Consider the following 17,608-nt stretch of genomic DNA (forward strand, 5'->3'; position numbering starts at 1 on the left):
AAGGGAGAGAAAGTTCTCATAACAGCGACCCCCCTACCCCCACCGTCGTCCCCCAAGATCCACACGTGGGCCTGGAATTTTTCACCTGAGCAGCCAGGCTCCTGAATGCAGGCAGAGAAAGCGGTGCCTGGGAAAAACCACAACATCGTCTCACGCGCGGGTCTAGCTCCCCTCAACCTTTCGAGATGTGAGGGGGGAACGTGAGGCTGAAGTGGCTGGTATGCTTGGGCTCAAAGGGCATTTATGTCAAAATGCAGCCGGTGCTTCTGGGAAGGCTTGGAAAATAGTCCAGACTCGAATATCAGGAATATATGACTTGACCTCGCCGGACGGCCAGCAGTAGAGGGTGAACATACCCACAGGCACAGCGTCCACATCCCCCAAAAGACAGGCCGTATCACCACCTACTACGTCACAGAAACACTGTCATGGGAAATGCCTATCAGATGACCAGACCCTGGATGAGTTCATCACTTGTCACGCACTTAGTAAGCCACAGTGTCTTCCTTGGGGTGGCAGCAGTTACTAAAGGGGACACCGCTAGCTCACAGCCTTCATCAACACATTTGCAGATGATGCGCAGGTTTGCATCATCTTGTCTGAATTTCTTCTGCCTCTTCATACGCTAGATGAGAATTTTAAATGCAACTAAATTCCCGTGAACCACCACCACCCACCCCCGCTCCGCGCCACCAGCAAACTTTAACAAAACCTCTTCCAACATACTTCCAGAATGCGTGTGCAAAGGGTGACACAGCTGAAAAGAAATAGCGGGGGGGCGGAGGGGGGAACACACTGAAACAAAACAGAACAAAAAAAAAAAAAAAACACACAAGAAAACAGATATTAAGTTGTCAAGTCAATGATCTCAGAAAAGAACTGCAGACAGAGTGTCTGGCGTTTTGCTTAAGGAACGGAGCATCCGAGGTCCGTGCGAGCTCCAGGCCCGCCTGCCTTGCAAGGGCTCGGAGCTCCAAGTGCAAGTCCGGGGTGGCGGGCAGGGCCGGGCGGCCGCCACCCTCCAAGGAGCCCTGGGCCGCAGGCGGCCTGCAGATTAAGGCCTTTCATGTGGGCCCGCGGCTGTGGGCTCCCTCCCCGCGTTCCCACACTACACTTTTCCACCTTTTGATCCTCCCGGGCTATTGGAGCCGGGTTGCCACCCACCGGCGCTGACCCTCTTTGGGGTGGAAACATTTGTGCATAAAGTTTCTCAGATACGGCCAGAACCCTGCACTGAGTTTAATTAGCACATCCAGCCAGGTTTCATCAGTGAGATGCTCTCTGCTCGGTGCAGATTCAAGGCTGCTGAAATAGCCACTTGGCATCAACAGATTACAACCCCCAAACTGGGAGCCCTGGCCGAGGAAGCAAAATAATTAAAGCACTTTAGCTGTAATTTCAATAAGATGTCCCACCCCCTTCAATAGGCTTCACAGAAATGACAGCCTTTCTGTAATAATTTGGAAGGCTTTGCCTGACTTGACTTTAATAGATTTTAAAAGAGAATTAGATTTTTTTTTTTAAAGAACAAAAAAAAAAAAAAAAGCATGTGCCACTTTTTTCTCCATCCAGTAAGGAATACACGTTTTCACATATTTTGAAAGGTAAAATTAAATAATCGAGCTATTCAGCGAGATTACATTTTATACATAATATCTATGTGTTCTGGGATCTGTTTGCTTCTCTATAGTCGGTAGTTTAGCTGGTACAGTTTCCAAATATTTTCTTCCTCTTGAAAACAAATTTACAACAATGCATATGGTCTCCAAGTGGCAGGTTCCAGTGTACATTTTTAACTTCCACATGAAAGGCGAGTTTAAGAGGACTGCAAAGGATGGTTTTGTCATTGTCTGGGCTGCGTGTTGCATGGGGAGGCAGGAGTGCAAGCAAGGTGCACAGCACCAGGTCCCGGGCTAATTCTGTTGGCTTCAAATTCTCTCTTGGCCTTGCCGGAGCCTTGTGGCTGCAACAAGTGTCACACTCCTTGGCTCGCCCACTGGCAAAACTGCTGACGGATGCCCTTCGGTGGGTTGTTAAAACAACTAAAGATGATAACGCACCCAAGTGCAGAAGGCAGGGCCTAGCAAGAGGCAAGGCCCGCCCACCAGCAGCCACTGCGGGAGCTGGCGCTCTGGCCACCTCTGCACACCTACCCAGAAGGGCCCCAGACCCTCCCCCTCCTCAGGTGCCCAGAAACCACAGGCATAAATGTTTACTGAATTACAGAAAACCCCCGAGGGCCCGACAATCTAGCCCTTCCATGAGCCAAAATCCCATCCAAATCTATGGGAATTACATGGGAACCTCAGATGTGCAAGTGAGAACATCATTATAATTAAGTCTGAATGGGCATTTCTGTGATTAATCTCGATTTTAGGGACCCTATGGGTTGTCTTTTACAACCTAAATAGAGCTACTTCATCCTCCGTAAGAGTACGTGCGCGTGTGTCATATGGGAACAAAACAACCAAAAGCCAAAGAATCATGAAGGAGGCTGAGGGTCCGCGATGCACGGGAGAGGTGAGCACAGCCATGGGGAGCCAGCGGACGAGTATCCGGGCGGAAGAATCAGCGGGGAGAGGGGGAAGCAAGAGGCAAGCCCACCCCGGTAATGAAAGACCCAGCTAAACACGGCTCAGGTAATCAAAGCTGTAACGCATTGATAGAAAACTTGCAGGTTAATGTCAGCTCAAGCCTACGGTGATCATTTTTCCTGTGTCAAAATGGCACTTAATTTTCTCATTGTAAAGCTACAGAGTGAGAACAGGTAGGTAGAGGAGGGGGGAAACCCTCCAAACTGCTTTTCCTTCCTGCACCTCTCAATGCCCCCGGAGCACGTGCAGGTCGCCCCTGCCACCACCCACCTGGAGGCCCCTGCCCCTCAAAGAAAGGGGGCTTGCTCTGGCCAACCGGAACCCTCCCTACCTGCCCAGGACGCCCCCAAGCCCCACAGAAGGCCGTGCGTGGCTAGGCTTCCTGGGTCAGTGATGAAATCACAGGGCTCTTGCACCGGGTGTGCCTCCAGGAAGGGGAGATGCTCTGCAGCAGTGGAGGGGTTAATCATGCCCATTCTGGAGGCCGACTGGGTAGGCTCTAATCCCAGAGCCACCGCCCTCCCCTCCCTGTGCCTGACTTCCCTTCCTGAAACTTGGGACAAACACAGGCCTGTTCTCCTAGAGAGATTGCAAGGATTAAGGGAGTAATGAATTTAGAACCCATGCCTACCACATAGTAAGTGCTCCAAGCAAACAAACAGCAAACAGAAAAGCCAGTATCCTCATCCTGCCAGCAGGGTGGCCAGCCTCAACTCTGAAACCAAGAGCTGTGACTTTCCTCTTCTTGGTGTGCACATGGCAGTGGGGGCAGCGGGGGGCCAGAACCGTGGGGTACTCTCACCCACAGGGCCATTCGGAAGGGTCAGCCGGTGTAAAAACAGAGTTGAGCCCCACACGCTCGCTCCAGATACCCCACACCCATTATTGACGTCCCCCCTCTTCTCGGATCCCATAGGACTGCCCCGTTCGGTGCAGGCCTCAACTTCCTGCCGTGTCTGTCTGCCTCCGGCCCGTGCTCCCTCTGAGCGTGAAATCTCCCTGCGCTCCCTGAGATGGCCGGGACAAGACCTGGCCCATGGAAGGCCTGGGAGATGCGCCTGACGTCCCCGCGGGGGACACATGGAAACGTCTGGTGACATGTTTTATTGTCACAACCGGGAGGGGGTACTGACATCTAGGGAGAGATCAGGGGAGCCGCTAAACATCCAACAGTGCACGGGACAGACTCCCACAAGTGGGCAACGTCCACGGTGCCACTGCTGAGAAGACCCGGTCTAGAAAAACAACATCCAGGTTAGTCTAACAAATGCCACCAAAGGCCTCAGCCTGACCTGGTCTCTTCAGGCAGATAAACCTGACCTCCCAAAAAGCCAAGCACGCCATGTCCCTCGCCGTGGCCACACTCCAGCATGAGACAGAGACCAAAGATCCGCAATGGTTTTTCGAAATGAAAGTTGGGGAGGGAGGGGGATCCTCAAGCAGCCACCAGAGCCAGCCCGCATGGCACAATGGAGCCCCGCGGCAGGAAGTCCACAGAAGGCCGCGTCATGACCACATGAACTGGGCAGGAAGGTCCCCACCCCCACCCCAGGCACGTGGGGACCCAAGCTAGGTGGCTTGCGGAGTAGCCCGCCGTCCCAAGGCGGCTTCCATCCGTGTCTGCCCACACATGGGGGGGGAAAAGCCAATAGGGGGAGAGGGTGAGGAACCTCGAGAACGTGGCCTGCATTCCCCGGGGTCCGGATCCCAAGGACTGTGCCCCTCCCTCCACGGCGCACACGTGCTCACGAACTCGCCGACCTGCACTGAGTAGGCCAGCTGTGGGTGCAGACCGGCTGGGTGCAGGTGCTTCAAGCAGGCAACACCCTCCCTGGCACGTGCACGCACATGGACGCACAAGGACACACGTGCGGGCACACACACGGACGCGCACCAGCATCGCCACCGCTAGGACGTCACCGTGACCGCGTGTAGGACTCCCTAGCTTAGCTGGGCTGCTCGCCCCTCTGAGGGCACCCCGAGCTCCCGGGGGCGGCCCACCCAGTCTACACCCGAGGAACCAATCCCTCCCCCTGACAAAAGGCCTCTCTCCCAACAACTCCCAACCAGGTACCACTCAACCACGGAGAGCACACGGTGAGCCCCACCTTGCCCTGGGACTACTCCTTGCCCTGTCCCCCCGCCCATCCCTGCCGTGGCCCGTCCCGGAGGGGGCACGCCGGCGTTGGGGGCAGGTGTGGCTTCACAGAGAACGCCCCTGCTTATGAGTCCTTATTAGCAGAAGGGAGTCGGGCCGGTGCCAGTGCACTCGTGCCTTGCTTTTCGGCCTCACAGTCCGGCCTTCGCGGCCCGAGAAGGCCACCCGACCACAAGTGTCCTTCCAGCCCAAAGCGAAGGCCTCCCTGGACACAGCGCGCAGCTGAGCGCTCACCTGCTCTAGGCTCGGGGGGAGACGTTTCGGGACTCCTGTCCTCAGCACGGACCAAAGCGGACCCGGACAAAGCTCGCTCCTCCTGTTAAACTTGCGTCAGGTCTCACTTTAAATAATACTGAGAACAAAATGCAAGCTGATATTTCAGCTTACTTAAAAGGCTTATTAAAAACACTAAATCCAAAGATGTTAAGAAGCTATAATTGTCCTCATTCAAACTGGAAAAATAAATCTATTTGCTTTCTTCCTTTATGATCCTCTGCTAAAAAAAATAAAAAAATAAAAAAATAAACAAGTTCATCTATATTCTCGTGAGCATCACTGCTGTCTTTCTTTCCCTCCATTCAAGGCACTTTAAAAACACCTGTGCCATTCATAGCCAACTTTTGAGCAAAAGGCAACCACGTCTGGGGAAGGCTGCTTAACTCTGATTTCCTTACGCCAGAGATAAGCCTGTCTTGCTCAAAAGCTAAGATGGGAGTTCAGAGTTCACTTGAATGGGCTTGTGGATTTTATAGGTCTGAGCTGATGAAATTTCTTTGGTGACCTAAGGCAGAGTAGAGAGCCTAATCGCTCGGCTTTTTGGGGCTCAGCAGGCAGGGATTCCACATCTCAGCACTGCCTTCGGGACCCCATGGGTAACTGTGGTTAGTAGGGCTGCACGTCCTGGCCACCCGCCCCGTCCTCTCCCATTATGGGGGTTACCGGCCTCCGGCTCGGACCACAGCGGCGTGACTGTCGCTCGCTGCCTGCCCTAAGTCTTCCGTGAAGACAGCCCCAGCCAGCAGTTAACTTGCTGAGTTGCGAGGATCTCAAGCCTGCTCAGAAGTTAAGCACTCCAGGCACAGAACAAGATGGGTTTTCAGAGCAGTGGTCCAAGAGAATGCAAATTTATCGAAAGCGCTTTCTCCAGGTTTTCCATAATTAGCATTTATGTCTCCAGGAACTGTCTCCCCGAACCCAGTTTAGGGTGAAAGCATTTTAGAGACTTTCTCTGCAGATGACATACGAGGTACTAACCTTTTTTCATATGCCCAGATGTTAAGTTCATTTTCATCACATTTATGCAAATTTCATTTGAACAGTAAATCAAAAGAAATCTTAAATCATTGTACACTATTTAAAAATCCACACTAAATCCGGTTTACTTGCAGGGATATTAACATAAAGTCACAGTTAAGGGACTGAAGGTATGAAGCAGATGTCACAGTCCCCCCTGCCACGCAGCGGCCCCACAGATACCTGGGGTGCCGGCCACCCACGCGATCCAGTATCTCCCTCCTGGTGGCGACCGGATTCGAGCTCTGCCCGGTTAGAGGTGTTCCGGAAACGGAAGCCTTCTAAAAGTTTCCCAAACTGTAGGACAACAGGGAGGTGGAGGGAGGGGGGGGGTCTCTCGGTCCAGGGGCCCCGTCATCCATGTCAGTGTCTGGACTGAGACAGGACAAAGTTCAAAGGCAGGGGCCCCGGTGGTGAGACTTTTGGCAGCTGGTGCCCTCCTCGGTGGGGGGAAAAGTTAATTCCTAGGGCTCTGCAGGCCTGCGTTTGTCAAGGCGCTGGACGTCAGTGCTATCATTACCCAGCAAACCAGCCAGGCGGTTAATGGTGGAATCAGGAGACATTTGCACTCTGCTATCAGAATGACATCATAACTAAAGCAGCCTTCAGCCAGAAGCCCTAGGCTCTCCACAAGCAGAGGCCAGAGGGCTGCCGGGGCGCCCCCCTGTGACTCCCCAGGCCGGAAGCTGAGTCCCTACCCCTATCTAGGCAGGGTGGTGGGCCCAGCCCCCTGCAAGTTCCTGGGCAAGCGGGCACTGGGGTTCCAGCCTTCTCCCAAGCTACTCAGACTTCCCCCCGGATCCCGAACGCTGTAAATAGTACTAACCATACACGATCGCATTCTTTTTTTTTTTTTTTTTTAAATAAAATTTAAGATACTGCAAAACCACTTTTCCTCGACAGGCAAGGGTTGGTATTTTATTAACGCCGCTACGTTTTGGTCACGGCATTTATGGCATTTCCAACAGAACTGTCAATCCTCTCGGTGACCCTGTCTAGCAAAGAAGCTGTGCGCTCTCTCCTTTGAGCAACAGAAATAAATGATGCTGGGGAAATGGGGTTGGGGGGGGCAAGCCAGGGGAGAAGTCCTTCCTGCTCTTGTTTTGGCTGCTTTTCTTTTTAAAGCACAGCCCGATCCCTCTCGGTCTCTCTCTCTCTCTCTCTCTCTAACACACACACACACACATACACACACACACACACGCACACATGCACAGCCAGAGACACAAACCTTAGGATAATGGGGGAGGCATTTGGCGACGAGCTGCATCCTCGGCGGGCGCTTGGAGCGGCGGCCCCGCTCGCCCGCCCGCAGCTCTGCCCTGCACGGCGGGCGCCGACCCCTCGCGCGGGGACCCGCGATGCCCAACTCCGCCGCGCCCCAGAGGTCGCCCCCCAGCACCCCCCGACTCCGGCTGCAGGTACACGCGCGGCCCAGCAGCTCACCTGGCCCGGGAAGTCGGGAGACAGAGAAGAAAAAGTTGTGCGAGCTGCCGGGAGCCCGCAGCCCGCAGCCCGGAGCCCGCAGCCCGCAGCCCGCAGCCCAGGCCCGCCTGCAGCGCGCAGCCCGGGCCCCTCACCCGCCGCCGTGCGCGCTGCCCTCGGGGCGCGCCGAGGCCACGGCCGGGCACTTACTTGGCACTCGCTTTGGAGCGTGCAGGTCGTCGCGGCGTTCACCGGGGTTTTCAAACAACTTTCAGGGAGGAAGGAGGAGGCCAAAAAAAAAAAAAAAAAAAAAAAAAATCCAATTATGCAAATGGGCTCCGGACTGGGAGGCGCGCGCTGGAGCTGACGCCGGCCACTGCCCGAGTTCCCGGAGCGGCCCCGGGCCGGGCAGATTTATGCGGGCGCGTCACGGCTACGCCAGGTCCCGCCGCCGGAGCATCTCGAAGTTAATTAAAGCGGTAATGTCCACTTTCGCGGCCGCCCTCCGCGCGCCGGGTCACGGCTCCACCGGCCAGCCCGACCCGACCCGACCCGACCCGGCCGGGGGCGGGGGCGGGGGCGCGGGCGCGGGCGCGGGCGCTGCCCCCCTCGCCGCGCGTCCTTGCCTCTTCTCGCTCCCCCTCTTTTTTTCCCCTCTTTCTCTCCACCCCCCCCCCTTCCCTCTCTTTAAGTCGCCTGCCTTCCACTCCGTGAACAATGAACAAAGATGTGAGTGATGGGAAAGGATCGCCCCCTCCCAACCCCGGCGGCGAGCGAAGCCGGTCTTAAAGTAAAAAACCCAGTTGCTGGTATCAAACTGGGGAAGGAAACCGCGCGCTCCCAGCCCGCGCCCCCCCGCCCCCGTGCCCACACGCGCACGCACGCACGCTCACCCCACCCCAAGTTCACCTAAGCCCTGGCTGGGGGCGGGGGCGCAGAGGCCGGGGCTCCGGGGGCCGCGCAACTCGCCGGGGAGCCCCCTCCCCGGGGCGCGGAGGCGGGGGCCGCGGCGGGCGCCCGGGCCGAGCTCGCCCCCCCGCGCCCCTCCCCGCCCCGGCCCCCTCCCCGCGTCCACACCGGCCAGCCGGGCCCGGCCGCCCGCTCGGGCTGCCCGGCGGCCGGATGCGCTCAGCAAACGCGGCCCCTGTCGGATTTCTGCTAAACTGCACGGCGGCGGCTGCCGGGAGAAGGCGCAGGAGGAGCGGGAGGCCGGCCCCGCGCGCGCACGGCCCCCGCCCGGGCCGCGGCCCCTGCCCCGGGCCCCGCCGGCCGCCCTCCCGCCCGCGCCCGCGCCCCCGCCCGCGCCCCCGCCCCCCGCCCGCGCGCGCACGGCCCCCCGCCCGCGCCCGCGCCCCCCGCCGCCCCCGCGCGCACCGGCGCCGGCCCCGCAGGCCGGGACGCCGCGCAGCCGCCGTATTTTCTGCTAAAGTGAAAACGAAGGCGGCTGACAAATCACGGCTCCTGCGAGGCACTCGTTAGACATAACAATATCCGGCAAACAAAACCCAGCCGCGGCCGCCACCGGCGCGCGGGGCCGGGACCCCGCCCTGCCCTGCTGCGCCCCCCGCGCGCCCCGGGCCCGGCCCCGCTGCGCCCCCCGCGCGCCCCGGGAGACCGCGGGCCGCGTCCACGCCCGCCGAGGGGACGCTCACGACCCAGAAGCGAGCGGGGGGCGCGGGAGGGGGGGTGGCAGGCAACTTTCCACCTGTCCCCACGGAAAGCCCTGCCGGAGTTTCCTCGGAAGAGTTCCGAGGAGGGGAGGGACGCGGGGATGGGGGACAGGTCCCCGCGCCCCGCATCCCTTTCCTTTTCTGCTAACTTCTCGGCGGCGGCGGCGGCGGCGGCGCCTGCGTCTCCACCTTCCGCTCCACGTACACCCGTCTATATGGAGAGATCTATATTTTAAATTATTTGCAAAACTGCAACAGATGGGCGCGTCGAGATCTGGACACTTTCCTACTCATCATCAAAGAAAAGCTCTTCCCCCCCCCCACCCCCTTTTCTTTCTTTCTTTTTTTTTTTTTTCTTTTTTTTTTTTTTTTTTTTGCCTAAAATACATCCCGGTCCCGCCTACGACTGTTTTCCCTCAATTCTTGATCTTCAAAAAAAATAATGTCTTGCAGCAAACAGAAAGGTTTATCAGCAGAGATCCTTCTCGTCCCCCCCCCTCCACTCCTCACCCACCCACCCCGCAGTCGTGCATCTGGGCCAGTGCATCTGATCCTCCCCCCCTCCCCAGACTGCACCCCCCCCAGACGCCCTCCGCGCCCGCCCTCCGCCTCGCAGAGCCCCAAGCCCGCCCGCACCCCCTCGCTCCGATTGGCCTCATTTCTCCAGCCCAGGGCCAGCCGGCTCAGTTGCCTCCATAAACCTGTTACTTATTTCTTTCTTTATTTGTATCTTGGGCATCCCCCCCCCACCCCACCCCACCCCCCCGAGGCTGGGCCGCAGGGCCTGGGCCGCGCCGGGGCAGGTGCCGCGGACGCCGCCCGCGCTTGCAGGCGCCGCGGCCCTTCCTGGGGTCGCGGGTTCGGCCCCTGACACCCGGGTTATGCGGAGCCCCCCGGCCTCGGCCTCGCCCGGCTCCCGGGCCACGGGAGGCCAATGAAAACACAAAATGGCAGGTCTGCGCGGCCCTCGGCGCCCGCAAGTTTGATACACTGTAACCATCAGCTAACTTTGATTTAAAAAAGAAAAAAAAAAAAGATTACAAATTAGCCTGCATCCCCCCCCCCCTCCTCCTCGTCCTCCTCGTCCTCCTCCGGCGGCGGCGGCGGCGGCGGCGGCGGGGCCCGCATCCCGCGGCGAGGCGCGAAGGGAGAAGGGGAGCCAGGGCGCCCGCGGCTCGGCGGAGGAGGAGAGGGGCAAAGTCAGTTGAGCAGAAGTTTCCGCGGCCCCGGCCTCCCCCGGTGCACACGCTGCCCCCACCCCGGACCCCTTTGAAAGTTTCCCGGGGCCCGAGAGCGGCGCGCGCGCGGGGGGCGCACGAGGGGCGCGCGCGCGCGGGGGGCGCGCGGGGGGCGCGGGGCCCGGCGGCTCCCGTTCAAAGTAACGGTCCCGGGCCCGCGGGCGGGGGAGGCGGCGGCCGGGGCGCGGGTCCCGCTCGCCGCCGAAGTTGCCGAGCGCCGGTGGATGCCCGGCCGCCGCCGCGTCCCCGGCTCCGAGCTCTCCATCCTCCCCCCTCCCCCGGTGACAGCTCCTCTCGCCAACGTCACAGCCACGGATATTTAATTAGACCGTATTTTTTAATCGCGATGGGGCGAGAAGGAGGCCGGCGGCAGGCCTCGCCGAGACGGGGAGGGGGAGGGGACCGGGGGGCCGCGCCGAGAGTCCAAACTCACTTTGCCACCTCCCGGCCGGACGCCGCGCGCGCCCCCCCCCCGTGCGCCCCCGCCGCGCCCCGCGGGGAGGGGGCCCCCCCCGCCTCCCCATCTTTGTTTTCCTTACCTTAAACATTGAAACGCGGGCGTCGGGAGCAAAGTCGGGCACGTAAACGGAGCGTTGTAAAAGATTGTGTTCAATGAATAATGAAACATGTCCACATGATTGACTTGATCATTTTCCGGGGCCGAGGGGGGACGGGCGCCCTGCTCGCGCGCCTCGCCCGGCCGCCCGGCGGAGCCCCGCGCACTGTTCCCAGCCCAGCCGGGGCAGGGCGGGCTCGGTTTTCATCCGCCTCTTTTCAGAATCGCCCCGTTCATTGATACTCATCACCCAGCCCCAGCAGACCTCCCCATCCCCGGCCCGGCCTCCCCCTATCTGGTAGGTGAAATGCATTGTACCATTAAAAACGCTCTCCATTGTCGCCCTGGCATAATTCACAGCAACTAGATAGGTCTTGCGGCATTTAGCTTTGATGAGCCAGAGACTGAACCCTTGATATAATAATCTACAAAGAATGGTGTGTGATCGTCCATTTTTTCTCTCTGTCTAGCAACTAAGAAACCATTTAACACAGCGCAGCTTGCTTCTGACCTTGAGCTCATGTAAACACACTTATTAAAATCTATCTATTCTCCAAGAGCTACATTCTGATTGTCAGACTCGTTACGGAGACATACATCAGCCCCTTCGCTTGTCACTACTTTGCATTCCTGCCTTTGACTAAAGAATTTTTTATCCAGCCGAGAGGGAGAGAGAGAGAGAGAGAGAGAGAGATTGCACAGAAGGAGAGGAGAGAGAGAGAGAGAGAGAGAGAGACAGGGAAAGGGGGAGAGGAGCAGGAAAGAAAAAAAAAAAAAAAGCTTAATTCTTACCTGCTCCTGAAACTATTTAAAGTCTGTTTCTTTTCTGGGGGAAAAAAAAAAAAAAAAAAAAAAAAACTCCCGGGTGAATCTCGGTGGACAGCGGGACGCGGAGAATCAGTCACAGCCCGGGCGTTTAAGGGAGTCATCAGCGATCAAATGACGTTGATCCGCGCTGTAACCTTGTGGCGTATTTAATGTAAATAAGGCAGTTATGTTGCCAATCGCCGCGATACAAACACGGAGAGGTCCTCAGCCTCGCCTCCCGCGCCTGCCATTAGAGGCGACTTTATTTACAGACACTATTTAGGAGATCATGATAATTCTAAAACAATACTAGTGCCAAATGATTATGAAAATATGATTTTAATTAATCACGTAGTAGGCAAGGAAATTAGCATACGGTAATTAAACTTCGAGAGAAACGTCACGCAGGTTCTCTGCCTTATGGGTCCAGAATAATCATCACGCGGTGGGCTCCAGGACTTAATTATCAAACAAAATAACTTTTTTAAGGCAACTTTGCAAATGCTGGTCCTCCAGGCAGACGCTTCGGTAAATAATGTAAGGCGAGGTAACAAGGTGGAGATGTGAGGGATGCAGGAGGTTGGGTTTCTGTGAAGCAAGGAAGAGGGGGAAAGAAGGGGGGAAAAAGCTGAATAATGCAATTATGGATTCTCTGTCCTAGAGTTGACAAAAGCTGGTGCCTCAAAAGCCTCTTTGTTATGGGATTATATAATGATCCTGGTGTCATTATGGGAAAAAAAAAGATTCAGTAATAATAATAAAAGAAGTATCCAGATACACCAATGAGGAGCTTGTTTTAAAGAAAAGACTCGCATGTGACATTGGGGCATGTTAATAGCAGAAAGACAAGATCCAAAAGAGTTGACAAATAATGGAGGAGAGAGGGAGGGAGGGAGGGAGGGAGGGAGGGAGAGAGGGAGAGAGGGAGGGAGGGAGAGATTGAGAGAGAGAAAGAGAGAGAGAGAGAGAGAGAGAGGCCTGTGTTGTGCATGATTAAGAAGCGTTGGAGACAGATTGATTATTCAAAACGCCAAGCCACAGGGACACTTAAAACATTGATTCAGGTAGGACTTGTTCGAGCCTGCCTGATCCGAGTTCCCCTAAGATGACTGGTGAGTTTTAAACCAGGGCACCACAATACACAAAAAGCAAAGATAAAGAAAAAGCACCCCGCAGCCTCCCCACCCCCCACCCCATCCTGTAGAAGGAGCCGCTCAGGGCAATGAGCCGGTGCCAGAGGGGTCAGGTACTGAAAACTTGGCGCCAAGAGGAGCAGCTGGACAGCGGCCAGGCCAGGGGCTCAGGTACAGACGGGACCCTGCTGCCCCTGGCACCTGGCCTTGGCACCTCCCCGCCTGGGAGCGGCCCCCGAGGGGCGGCATTGCTGGGCCCCCAGCCTGGTCACCTCTGCCCGCACCCTTGGGCTCTGTCCTGGGACCCAGGGCGTTCTCAATCTTCCTCTGCCATCTGTCTGTCTCTCTCCACCCAGGATTTTGGGGAGTGAGAAAAGAGTGTTTCCCCCCAACAAGCCAGTTCTAGGAGATTCTGAAAGTCCACTCAAATCTTTGCGGTGGCATTAAAAAAAAAAAAAAAAATCCCCTGCCTACCCAAAAAAAAAAGTTTAGGAATTCAGTTCGCATTTTCCAATCTGATGTGTCTGAAATTCTCTTTGAACAAATTCCAAAATACAAGGGTTTTTTTTTTTCCTTCTTGTATAGAAATTAGCATCGCAATCACATCAATGATATCACTATCTCTATGGGAATGATAGCCAGAGCAGTGGGGTGTTCTTTATTTCAATTCTTCGTGGATCAACTGATTATACTCTGTCGTCTTTTGAACCTGTTATTGTAAGTCAAGTGATTCTTTATAAGTGACAGCTCGGACAAAGAGGCGAGCAGGGCCGAGCAGGTCGAAAGGAAGTGGCCATATGGACTCGGAGAAAAGGCACTTTCTCCCCAAGAGAATGGGGGTGGCAGTCGCCTTTTAACCCTCAAGCCACCGGGCTGCCTGGGCCTGGGGAGGCAGGGAGCCGGGTGCGCCCGCGCAGGCCCCGAGCGCTGACCCCCTGCCCCCGGGCCCGGCTGGCAGGTCCGGGATGCCCGTGGCCTTCCGAGGCCTCGTGGGAGGGCCGCGCGCCCGGCCTCCCCGGGCACCTGGGCTGCTGCGCACCTGCGCAGGCCGCGGGGATGATGATGTGCGGCCCACGGGCCTGAGCCGGGGAGGACCCCCGCACCTGGAGGCCCAGCCCAGGAGCATCCCTCCCCGCGGGGGCCTCGCCCGCGCCCCCTGTCGGCGCCCGTGCGCCCTGCGCGCCCCAGTGCAGGCTCGGCTGCCCCGGGGCGCTGCAGGGAGAGCTCCCCTGGAGGGGGGGGCGACAGTCACCGTGAGAGCTGAGCCCCCCACACACACACCAGAGGCCTGCCGTCTTTCAGAGGCGGAAACTTGACCCCTACCGAAGCACAGGAGTCCCCCGAGGACTCTCCCCACCCCTCCCTCCAGTTTAGTGGCCACCTCCATGTCCCCCACCCATCCATCCTCTCCTCCTTCTCCAGAATCTCCCACCACTCCACCCTCTTGCTCTAGCTGGTGCTGCCCAGAAGGCCTCTCCTCGCTCACTCCCCCTCCTCCTTCTCTGGCTCTGGGGTGCTGTGCCCAGGACCGCCTCCTGACCTGGCCGGGCCTGGCCCTCTGGGCCTGGACTTCAAGCAGGGACCCGCCAATGCTCACAGCCCTCTGGCTGGACAGCCACTCCTGCCAACCCCAGGGGCTGTCCACTCCTGGGGTGTCTTCTTCAGAATGAGACCAGCTTCCTGACTTCTCGAAACCGGTGGAAATGATTAGGAGCCTGGGCTGGCAGGTTAGTTGGATGGTTGTTGTCCTGGGTGGAAATCGGGGTGGTAGGTCAGTTCTTTGGTGGCTCCGGTACCAGCACAGAATCAAGGGCCTTCAAAGCCGCGCCGTATTACAGTAAGTGCTTGGCCTCTGGGTGCGCCTCCTTGGCAAGTAATACCTCTCACATCAGATAGATTGGTTCTCTCTTCTGTGCCTCGTAACTCTGATTTTCTCGTGGTATGAACAGGTTAAAAACTAGCCATTGGGATGGCCGTTGCCTGCGACCAAAGAGTGAAGCACAGAGGAAAGCATCCAGGGGGCTGCCTAGGGTCGGGAGCAGCGAGGTAGACCAGAACCAAGTCCTCCCACCCCAGACCTGTTTCCCCGCCATATAAAGATATCCCTCCCTCCCCCCGGTGATCTGTAGAGCCCTTAGGATCACAGAGTCGGTGGCTCTAGAAGAATGGTAGTAGCCTCCACCGTCAGGTCCACCTTCTTAAGGCAGGAGGAAGATGGGAAGCGGTCTGTAGAAGCCCGTGTGTCCATGGGAGCTGGTCTGGATGCTCTCATGGCCCCATCTGGATTCTCATGGAGAGTCCCTGCTTCTCAATTTCAGGTGGCCCAGAAGGCCATCACCACTGACCAGGTGCTTTCCTTTACTAGGTGGGAGGGGCGGGCAGGCAAGGGGTGGGAGCCTGCCTGGGCTTCAACCATGAGGTTTCCTTCCCCTCCCTAAATGGTTTTCTCTGCTCCTGAGGTCAGGGACCTCTCCCCATGGAGGATCAGAGCAGTCTTCTCAGCTGTGGACACCTCAGGGTGAATGAGACTTCAAAGACCCCCCGGAGGGCAGGGTTCAGAGGTGTGCCATTAGAAGGTGGGAGAGGTGAGGAGTAAGTGAGGTAAGGAGAAGTGGGGAAGAAGCTGACCTGCGTGGCTCTTCTGCCCTGAACTATTGGTCCTTGGCCTTGGAGAGGCCAGCTGGGCCGTCCTCACCTCCTCCGGCATCCCCTTTTAAGCATCCCCTTTCAAGACCTGGAGGGCTGCTCTTCCAAAAGTTGCCCGAAATAGTCGGACACCCCTTCCGGTCTTTCCAACAGAGGGAAGGACTCGACACGGTAACACCTGTTTGTCTTGTCAGAGCCAGCTCCTCTTCCTAGCAGGACAGCCTGCCTTTCCTTCCCAACCCCCAGGGAATCTGGGTTGGGGATCCAGCTTTGTGACCCCGCAGATGGGCACATCCTAGCTCCCTCCACGTTGTGATGGGTTCAGGAATAGGCATGTGACCGAAGCTGGCCCAATCAGTGAATCTTGTATTTTCTTTTTAAATAGACACCAGCACCGTGGCTGAGCTGCAGCGGAGCGTGGTCCCCAGGCCCAGGACAGGAAAGTGGAGCCCAGAGGCCACCACGGGGGCCTGAGGATGCTGCCCCCACAGCAGAGAGCAGAGCAGAAGGGGAGAAACGGGTCTGCTCGTGTTGAGCCCTGCGTCCAGCCACACCTGAAACCAGCCCCATCCCTGCATCTTTCCGGTTTGTGACCACTCCCGTCGTTCCCTCAATTCCGTTTGCTTTGGGTTTTCTATCACTTGCCGCAGAATGTGGCCTGATGCACTTAGCACCTGATGAAAACAAGGATGACTGGACCAGGGATCAGAAACCTCATGAAAAAGGCTGGAGCAAGGTGTGTGGAGCCGGGTGGGGGAGGCAACAGCAGGGATCCTCAGGCTCTTCCCCACCAACGAGCAGCCAGGGAACTTGCTGGAATTCTCCTAAAGCTACAGGTGTACCTTGCTTTGCATAAGAGCTCTGTTCCCCCCCCCCCCCAAAAAAAATGTTTGTAAGTTGAATTTCTATAAATTGGATCTGATTTACCGCATTGGGACAGCTAGTTATTTGAGGCATCTCTTTAGACGCCTTTCATAAAGTGAATGGTCATGTTCTGAAATAACAAAAAAATGGTAATTTATTTATCATTATAATTTTCCTACCTCGGTCCTATATTTTGAAGTCGAACCAACCTGGAGGTCTTCATGTTACCTTTGTATAAATTAGTCAACGGAGAAGAAAATCCGCTGCGGGCTGTTGGATGCAGCTGCACCACTGCAGCCCTGGTCCTTTGCGAGTCTGCCGAGCCGGAATATCTTGGGGGAACACTGGGCATCGACTTCGGGGCTTGCTCTTATCTGCAACAGCTATCATCAATTCGAGTTAGCTTTGGAGGTGCGGAAAGCCATAAAGCTAGTGGACTTTCTGGCCAGAATGTGTCGGTGCCATGTTTACCTGCGCAGGAGGAGTCCACGAGAGAGCCCATAATCTCTTACTTTGAGGGACTTTTAAGACTGCAAATTAAAACAAAGTATCAAGTTATGAAATAAAACTACTCGTGGGAATTCAAGACCTAACTTTCTTAAGATGTCCTCGATGGCTTTATTATTCTCCTCCCGTGCTGTGCGTCCACCTTGCAGCACACAGCTGCATGACTCGGCTCCCTGCTTTTTCAAAATCCCACTTTCCAGGCCCAATTTTACCTTGGGACGATATATAACTTTTGTTTGCCACTAGAAGTGAAAGCGATCAAGTATTGGGGAAATGTAGATTTCCAGAATATTTTATAGCTAGCTCATGAATGTGAGCTGGTCCATATAGGTCAGATAGAATCAGCAAGAATGATCCCCAGGGTTTCCCTGGGGTTTATCACTGTCCTCAAGGAAGCAACTGGGAAACAAATGAGAACGACCAAGTTAAGGCAAAAAATAAGTCCCTTGGTTCTGCCGACACTCAGAATCCTGAGTGAGCCTCCCTTGGGGTCTCCCCGGGACACCGACCAAGGAAGTCAGGGTGTGCAGAGGGCCAGGGAGGCCAGGAGGTCCGGCTTGGGAAGTAACATCACTCTAGAGACTTCATTTTAAATCCTGATGCCACCAGGCTGCGTTAAGTCTTACGGATCTTGGGGCATCAGAGAAGGAAGATGTGAGGAAGGCAACGTAATGAGGTCAAATATATGTTGAAAGTGCCAGGCTCCAAGAGGGGGAC

At 56.5% G+C, this 17,608-nt stretch overlaps 1 protein-coding gene across 4 annotated transcripts in view; it reads right to left on the reverse strand.

Moving 5' to 3' along the window:
* The window catches only part of ZNF536 (zinc finger protein 536), a 430,531-nt gene extending 418,567 nt beyond the window's left edge, over window positions 1-11,964 (reverse strand). For 2 of the 4 annotated variants that reach the window (XM_077856529.1, XM_077856538.1), the window contains exon 1: window positions 10,918-11,116. The gene's annotated coding sequence lies outside the window, so the exon portion shown is untranslated. Of the gene's footprint in view, window positions 1-7,680; window positions 7,865-10,917; window positions 11,117-11,726 lie in introns of those variants that run through there. The other 2 variants (XM_077856554.1, XM_077856561.1) reach the window with 2 other exon arrangements.
* Window positions 11,965-17,608: the final 5,644 nt, after the last annotated feature.

Source organism: Canis aureus, chromosome 1 (assembly GCF_053574225.1).
Source record: "Canis aureus isolate CA01 chromosome 1, VMU_Caureus_v.1.0, whole genome shotgun sequence".
Lineage (NCBI taxonomy): Eukaryota > Metazoa > Chordata > Mammalia > Carnivora > Canidae > Canis > Canis aureus.